This window comes from Sminthopsis crassicaudata, chromosome 2, assembly GCF_048593235.1.
Source record: "Sminthopsis crassicaudata isolate SCR6 chromosome 2, ASM4859323v1, whole genome shotgun sequence".
Classification (NCBI taxonomy): domain Eukaryota; kingdom Metazoa; phylum Chordata; class Mammalia; order Dasyuromorphia; family Dasyuridae; genus Sminthopsis; species Sminthopsis crassicaudata.
Window position 1 is genome coordinate 11,914,090 of NC_133618.1, and position 8,303 is coordinate 11,922,392.

Genomic DNA, 8,303 nt, shown 5'->3' on the forward strand with positions numbered 1-8,303 from the left:
ATGACTAGGCAATAAGTCCCGGCCAGGAGGGCAATCGGCTCCCACCGGGCCCACTCCGGGTCAGGAAGGGAAGAGGCCGAGGGGAGAGAGCAGCTGGGAGCCCGAGCTGGGCTACCCGCTGCTCCCCTCTTGCTGAGACCCCCCTCCCCGCTTTCCTCCTTCTTTCTCTGATTCATTTGTCACTGTGCTGGACTCCTCCTCCCGCACACCTCTTAAGATGTAATCCCAGAAGGGGACCCTGGCAACATACGAGGAATTCCCCATTGAGGCGCGGGAGCCGAGCCGCTCCATATGGGAAGGAAAGGAACTAATTATACAGTCATCCATGTCCTCTGCTGCTTTCTGTGTCATTATAAGTTGATTCAGCCCGGTCTACAGCTACGATTGTGGACCCAGGCTCTGCGGGGAGCTTGGCCAAAGGGATGGCCAACTGTTTCCACGGACAGGATGATTTTAAAGCCCTGTTTCCGTCGGTTGATTTAGGGTAGGGAGGGACCTCTGGGGTCATCTAGAAGACTTTTTCAGCTTATATTTGAAAAAAACTGAGGACTGAGGGTTGAAGTCATCTGTCTTTAAATCAATCAAGCATTTATTAAGCACTGGCACCGGGCTAAGCTTAAGAAATACTTTCTTTTTAATGAAACAATTCCTCATTTGAAGGAACTTATATTCTCTTGGAGGGGAAGCAGGTTTGTGTGTGAGGTACACATTAAATATGGCATTTCCCATATCCATGCATAATGCATATATGTAAGCACAGGAGGGCGAGGGTCTGGACCTGTAAGCTTGTTGACAGGGATTTCCTGGATGAGGAAACTCCATCCATCAAGGCAGGCAGTCGCCTTCCCTAAAAGTTATAGTCTTGTTGCCTAAAGCAATGATGTCAAACTCAAATCGAAACAGAGGCCATTAAGCCATACACGAGAATGCCCACAGGTTGAATATTGACTAAAGTTTTAAATGTCACAAATGTTAGTTTTGTTTTTAATCTCAGAAAATGTTTCCTACTTCTCTTTTATTTTCAGAGATCTTCTTGGGTCGTCTGCACTTGGAGGCTCTGTTTGACACCTCTGCTCTAGACAGACAGTGGGGAGCCACTGAAGTTTATTGAGTAAGGAAGTGACATGGTTAGATGTGTCTAAGAAAAGTCCTTTGTCACCTAGTTAGTCACCCATGGAGGCGACTCAATGGAGAATAAAGTAGAATATTCTGATCAAACGAGAAGCTCGGTCAGACCAGTTGTGAGCAATGAAGACAAAGATATTGAACTAGAGAAAATCCGAGGCATGAGCAGGAAGGAAACTTGCTCTCTGGACCAGGCTCTGCTACAAACTTGCCAAGTCACACTCCTCCTTTGGGACTCAATTGTTTCATCTGTAAAGTTTGGTTAAATAACCTCTCCCAGCTCAGATTTTGGGAAAGGACTTAGAGAGCAACCTTGGGGTGACCTTGTGTGGAAGGAAGTTCAACATACACAGACCCTGAGATGGACAAATGTGTATAAGGAACCACTGTGTGTGTGAGGGGTGTGAGGGGGGAGAGAGACAGAGAGAGAGAGAGAGAGAGAGAGAGAGAGAGAGAGAGACAGAGAGAGACAGAGAGAGAGAGAGACAGAGAGAGAGAGAGAGACAGAGAGAGAGAGAGAGACAGAGAGAGAGAGAGAGAGAGAGAGAGAGAGAGAGAGAGAAAGAGAGAGAGAGAGAGAGAAAGGGGACAAAAGGAAGAAGGGAGGGATAAGACAGATAAAGTTAGAAAATGAATGACAGATAAATATAGTTAAATATAGATAAAAAGACAGATAAATATAGTCTCTTAAAGAGAGACAAGGAGACAGATTCTTGTTGCATTTATGTCTAAATGATCCCATTTGGAAGATACTGGAGGGATTTGCTACTTCCTTCTCCAACCCATTTTACAAATGAGGAAACTGAGGCAACAGAGTTAAGTGATTTGCCCAGGGTTACAGTTAGTGAGTGCTTGAGGCTGGATTTGAACTCATGAAGATGAATGAGTCTGCCTCCAGGTTGGCACTCTGTGCACTGTGGTACCCCCTAGCAAGTCAGAGAAACTAAGAGAAAAAGGAAGACACTTGGGGTGGGGAGGGGGAAGGTGAGGCGTCTTGCTGCTGGAATTGGGATTACCAAAAGTGAAAAATGTGTAGTTGCCCCCAGGGAACAAACTTGGAGAGGCCAGCCCTGAGGCAGAAAAGCTGCTCTCCTGAGCCTGTTCACAGGGCTAGAAGATTGAGAGGAGGCTTAGGGAGTAGAAGGGCTATCTCTAGGAGCTGACAATCTCCTTCCCTCCTTATATGGAGAGCAGAGTCATTCCCAGCATAAAAAAAAAAGAAGAAGAAGAAGAAAGGAAAAGAAAAGGAAAAGAAAAGAAAAAGAAGGAAAGGAAAGGAAAGGAAAGGAAAGGAAAGGAAAGGAAAGGAAAGGAAAGGAAAAGGAAAGGAAAGGAAAGGAAAGGAAAGGAAAGGAAAGGAAAAGGAAAGGAAAGGAAAGGAAAGGAAAGGAAAGGAAAGGAAAAGGAAAGGAAAGGAAAGGAAAAGGAAAGGAAAAGGACAAGAGAAAGGAAAGGAAAGGGAAAGAGAAAGGGAAAGAGAAAAGGAAAGGGAAAGAGAAAAAAGGGAAAAGGAAGGAGAAAGGGAAAGGGAAAGAGAAAGGGAAAGGGAAAGAGAAAGGGAAAGGGAAAGGGAAAAGGAAGGAGAAAGGGAAAGGGAAAGAGAAAGGGAAAGGGAAAAGGAAAGGAGAAAGGGAAAGAGAAAGAGAAAGACAAGAAAAAGGGAAGGGAAGGGAAGATAAAGGGAAAGGAAAGTGAATGGGAAATGTGAAAGGAAAAGGAAAAGGAAAAAAGAAAATAAAAAAAAATGTGGCTGTTGTTTGAGTGGGCAGTAAGAGCGTGATTTGGGGGAATGTCTTGATTCCTCTGGGCCTTAGCTTTCTCATCTTTAAAATAAGAAGGATTGGATTAAATGTCTCCTTCCAGCTTGAAAAAAAAAAAAAACCTCTTCATTTCTGTGTCTTTTTTCTTTCTATTATTTCAAAGCTTGAAAATAAGCCCTGTTCTCAAGTCTTTAAGTACCAACAGTAAAATTTACCTTGCATTTTATATGACTCGAGGCTCTCCAAAACCATTCATCCACAAAATATTTTATCCTCATGACATCCCCATTACCCTGTTGATAATAACAATAAGAGCTCACAGTTATAGAGTCATTTATGGTTTATGAAACGCTTTCCTGCCAACAACCCTGGGAGGTAGAGAATACAAGAAGTATAAAACCAGCACCAGGCAAAGGGGGCTTTGTCCAGGGTATATCCTTCCTCTTTGACACAAATTGACATCTTCCACCTGCCCTAGCAGCTCTGTTAAACAATTCTGTCCAGTGTCCCATCAGTGTGATACTCCCACAGGTTCTACTTCTTCCCAGCACCCATGAGGGTTATGTTTTAGAGAGATTTTTCCTAGGACACTTAAGACCCCTAGACCCAAAGATTGCCTTTCTCAAAACTTTATAATTAAAGCCCTTGTGAATCCTTGCCAATGGACTATGAAACACCCTTATATCCTATAAGCTACTCCAAACTACCCTCTCCTCAATTTTTGCCCCAGATGAAAGGGTATTATCACCTCCATTTTATGAATAAAGAAGTATCTCAGAGACAGTGACTTCCCTGTGATTACACAGGAAAGGGGGGACAGTAAACGTGAGGAGCAGAATTTGAACCCAATTCTGCCCAGGTCATAGAAGAAGTGGCAACATTTCTAGATTGCTACTTATGAAAGTAAGGAAGAGTTGGCTTCAAAGTCTGCTTCAGATCTTAAGAAAGTCATTTAAATTCAGTATCAGTTTTCCTCATCAGTGGAAAGATAATCATAATTGACCATTTGTTGGATGTTATTCTGAGGGTTTTTTTTCCTATATGGTTTATATTATGCAGCTAGATGGCACAGTGGGTAGAGCAAGAGATCTGGAATTAGACCTGAGTTTAAATTCAGTCTCAGATATTTGATAGCTATGTGACCCTGGCAAGTCACTTAATCCTGTTTGCCTCAGTTTCCTCATCTGTAAAATAAGCTGGAGAAGGAAAACCGTTCTATATCTTTGCCAAAACAAAAAAAACAAAAAAACAAAAAAAAAAACCTCCAAATGGCATCCCTCAGATCAGACAGGACTGAAAGGGCTCAACAACAAACAATAACAATGGTTTAGACTAGATGGCACCTCAGACCCCTTCTAGGTCTCAAATTCAGTGATCTACTTACTTCATAAGGTTACCATTAGGCTCAAATGAGAGATTCTATGCTAAGGATTTTGAGAACCTACAAGTATGAGATAGACAAATCATTTTCATTATAAATGGTGCACTGAGCCAAAGTTCCCTGACCCCAAACCCAGAATCCTTTGCTAATACTCATATTCCACTGGACCCTGGATTGGGATATACACATGAGCATCTGGACCCAAAGATTTACCTTCTCAAAATTCTGTAATTAAGAATGCTTGCCAATGGACTGTGAGTTAGGAACACCTTTTTGGGAACACTGGTATTGATTTGACTGCTGTCCCCAGAGCAAGAAGTGGAAAATTGAGGGATGGGCATGTCAGAAACATGTACCTCCCTTTTCTTTAGGAATAGACTGGCAGTAAAGAGACATGCAAACAATGAAATTTGGAACTATTGATTAAGGCCATCCAGGAGCCCTTATAGCTATGTGTTTTCATGGAATAATAATTCCCATCCACCACCACTCCAAGAGTAATAAGCAAATGGAGGCAATATGACCTTAACATAAATGCACTGGCCTGGATACTTGGGGATCTGTGTAGCTGAAATACCCTGCAAATCAGCACCAATGATACCATGTGTTTGTGAAGCTTTTTTTTCCCTTGAGGCATTTGGGCTTAAGTGACTTGGCCAAGGTCACACAGCTAGCTGTGAAGCAATTTTAAGGCACTCTGGAAAATATAGAGTCACAAACATAGGCATCAGGACCCAGTAGAAAGAGGCCCATTGATTTGTAGTTAGAATACCTGATTTCAGAGTCTCATTCCCAACATCTCCAGGTCTGGCTTTATAAACTGGGGCTAATGCCTTCTTCATGGTGAGCTTCCATCCTGAGAATGATGACGATGAAAAGATGTGAACAAATAGTTCACTAACACCTATGTAAAAAGATGTCCCAAATCACTAAGAGATGCAAATTAAATCAACTGATGTCCAGCAAATTGGCCAAGAAGTCTATCCGTCAGTCAGTGTGCAAGACACCATGTAATATCACAGTAGATACAAGCAATGTCCAGAGAGGTGGTTGGAAGGTAAGCTTCCAGGTGAAGACGCCAGCAGCTGGGGGAGATTGGGAAAGGCTTCTTGTGAAAAGTGGAATAATCTCTGAGTTTTAAAGGAAGCCCCAAACTTATGTGTTAAGGTCAGAACTAGCACCCAAACCTTTTGACTCCTCAGCCAAGAGACTTGGCTGTTCTTCTACCTCCTTTTCCAAGCAATCAGATCAGAAATAGGGAATCTAACTATTCTGTCTGCTTCCCCAAACAGCAAAGCATTGCCAAGTGAGCTCAACCCAAGATAGGACCTGGTACTCTGGATTACTTCTTCAGGGAAATAGACGTTTGTAGCTTGCTGGGAGTTTCTATGACAATTCTGTGGTGGATGATGGAGACAGTAACAAAACCCAACTCAACCTCCCAAGTTTGGAAGACTTTCATGTTTTTGAGGCGCTATCAGAGAAAATTTGACTTCCCTTTATAGAGAGAAGAAAGCCAAAGAAAAGGTGATTTTTCCTGGCCCATGCTTGTCAATTCACATGGAAACCCAGACAAGACTACAATTAGATCCTGTGAAAACAAACAAGTTGAACAAAGTAAACAGAATCTGGAAAACAATGTATACAGTGTCTGCAATAATGGAAACAAAAAGAACAATAAAATGAAACCAAATACTATGTATTCATCTTAGTTGTAGAAAAAGAAAGAGGAAGTGAAAGTTATTTCTCTCCCTGAAGTAGAAGTGGGAGAGTGTGGGGAGAATGTTGGCTATCAGATCAAACATGGCTGCTGGGTCAATTAATGCTGTTTAACTGTTTCTGTAGGCTGGGGAGTGGGGTGGGATGGGGAAGGATAAATACAAAAATGGGGGAAGAAAGGAATATAGGATTTAAAAAAGAAAAGCATCAAGAATTTTAAATATTAAAATAAAATAAATTGAGTGTTAAAAACAACAACAAAATCAATTTCAAAGCTCTGGCTTTCTTCCTAGGCTGCACAACTCAGTGACTAGAACTTATCTCCTTAGACAGAAAAGATAGGCAGTCCTCATGGCCTTCGATTGGCTTATATTTTGTCTAAGAATTACAAAGAACCTTTGTTTTAGCCCTTTGGACTGGGCAGCATAGGACAGTAAGGAAGGCAGACACAGGACTCAGGACCTGATTTCAAAACCTGCTTCTGCTGTTTGCTACTTGTGTGACAAAGGGGCCTTTGGGGCCTGTTTCCTCAGGTCCTGGACTAGAAGGACCTCCGGAAGTCTCTCAAACTCTAAATCCTTGAGGTTCTTCCATGAGTGAGACACTCTCTCATTTTGTTCCATGGATTTTTTCTAGTTGTTTCCCAAGCTTTGAAGGTTCTCCCTCCTCACTCCAGCAGTTGACCTCCCTGGCTTTCTTTAAGTGTTAACTAAAACCCCGCCTTCTAGAGGAAGCCTTTCACAATCCCTCTTAATTCTAGTGCCTTCCCTTTTTATTTTTTATTTTATTTTATTTTTGCTGAGGCAATTGGGGTTAAGTGACTTGCTCAGGGTCACATAGCTAGGAAGTGTTAAGTGTCTGAGGTCAGATTTGAACTCAGGTCCTTCTGACTACAGGGCTGGTGCTCTACCCACTACACCACCTGGCTGCCCCCCCCCCTTTTAAAATAATTTTCTCTTTGTCCTGCATATAGACTGCCCTATATATTTGTTTACATGTTGTCTCCCTATTAGAGTGTAAGCTCACTGAGGGCAGGAACTATTGTTTGCCTATTTTGTATCCTCAATACCTTGCACATAATAGATATTCAATGTGTTTATTGATTGATCTAATTTTCCACATGATACTGAGGCTGCCAGCAGTTAAGCTGACCACATAGCTATCTGGTTAATGGAGCAACAGGGCCCCTGACTTCAAAACAGTGTGGAATTTCCCTAGACTGGGTGTTCTTTCCTCCATTTCTCCCTCCCTTTCTTTCTCCCTTCCTTTCTGCTTCCTTTTCTTTTCCCCTTTTTCCTTTCCTACCTCATGCCTTCTTTCCTGCATTCCTCCCTCCCTCTCTCCTTTCATTCCTCCCTCCCATCCTCCCTCCTTCTTTCCCTCTGTCCCTTTCATCCTTCCTTTCTTCCTTCCCATCATCCATCCTATCCTTCCTTCCTTCCTTTCTGCTTTCCTTCCTTATTTCTTTCCTTCCTTCCTTCCTTCCTCTCCTTCTTCCCTTCCCATCCCCTTTCTCTCCTTCCCTCCCTCTCTCCTGCCCTTCCTTCCTTCTTCCCTCCCTCCTTCCCTCTCTCTTTTCCTCCCTCCCTCCCTCCCTCTCTCCCTTCCTTCCTTCCTTCTTTCCTTCCTCCCTCCTTCCCTTCCTTCCTTCCTTCCTTCCTTCCTTCCTTCCTTCCTTCCTTCCTTCCTTCCTTCCTTCCTTCCTTCCTTCCTTCCTTCCTTCCTCCCTCCTTCCTTCCTCCCTCCTTCCCTTCCTTCCTTCCTTCCTTCCTTCCTTCCTTCCTTCCTTCCTTCCTTCCTTCCTTCCTTCCTTCCTTCCTTCCTTCCTTCCTTCCTCCCTCCTTCCCTTCCTTCCTTCCTTCCTTCCTTCCTTCCTTCCTTCCTTCCTTCCTTCCTTCCTTCCTTCCTTCCTTCCTTCCTTCCTTCCTGATTATTTTTCCTTTGACCTGGAAAGTAAGGGTCTGAAGATTCGCTGCATTGTTTTTGCTTCTGCTGTATTGATTTTTAATGATTTTTTAAAAAAGGAAATCAGTTGAGTTGATACTGTTGAAGTTGCTCTGTGTGCATGTGACAATGCTCCTTTCCAGATCCAAGCAGTTGTTAATGAAACAGTTGCTGTTCTGTTGACAGAACATTAATTACTTGATCTTAGGCCCCGTGATTGCACAGGCCCCCTCAGTATACATCGCTAATTACATTAGCAATTATATGGCATTTTAAAGACAAAGAAATGACTGAAGCAGTTGCATGTCCCAGGTATCCCGCTGCTGGGTTTCAATCACATTCCTGGTGTTTAGAGTTGGGGGTAATAGGGACAG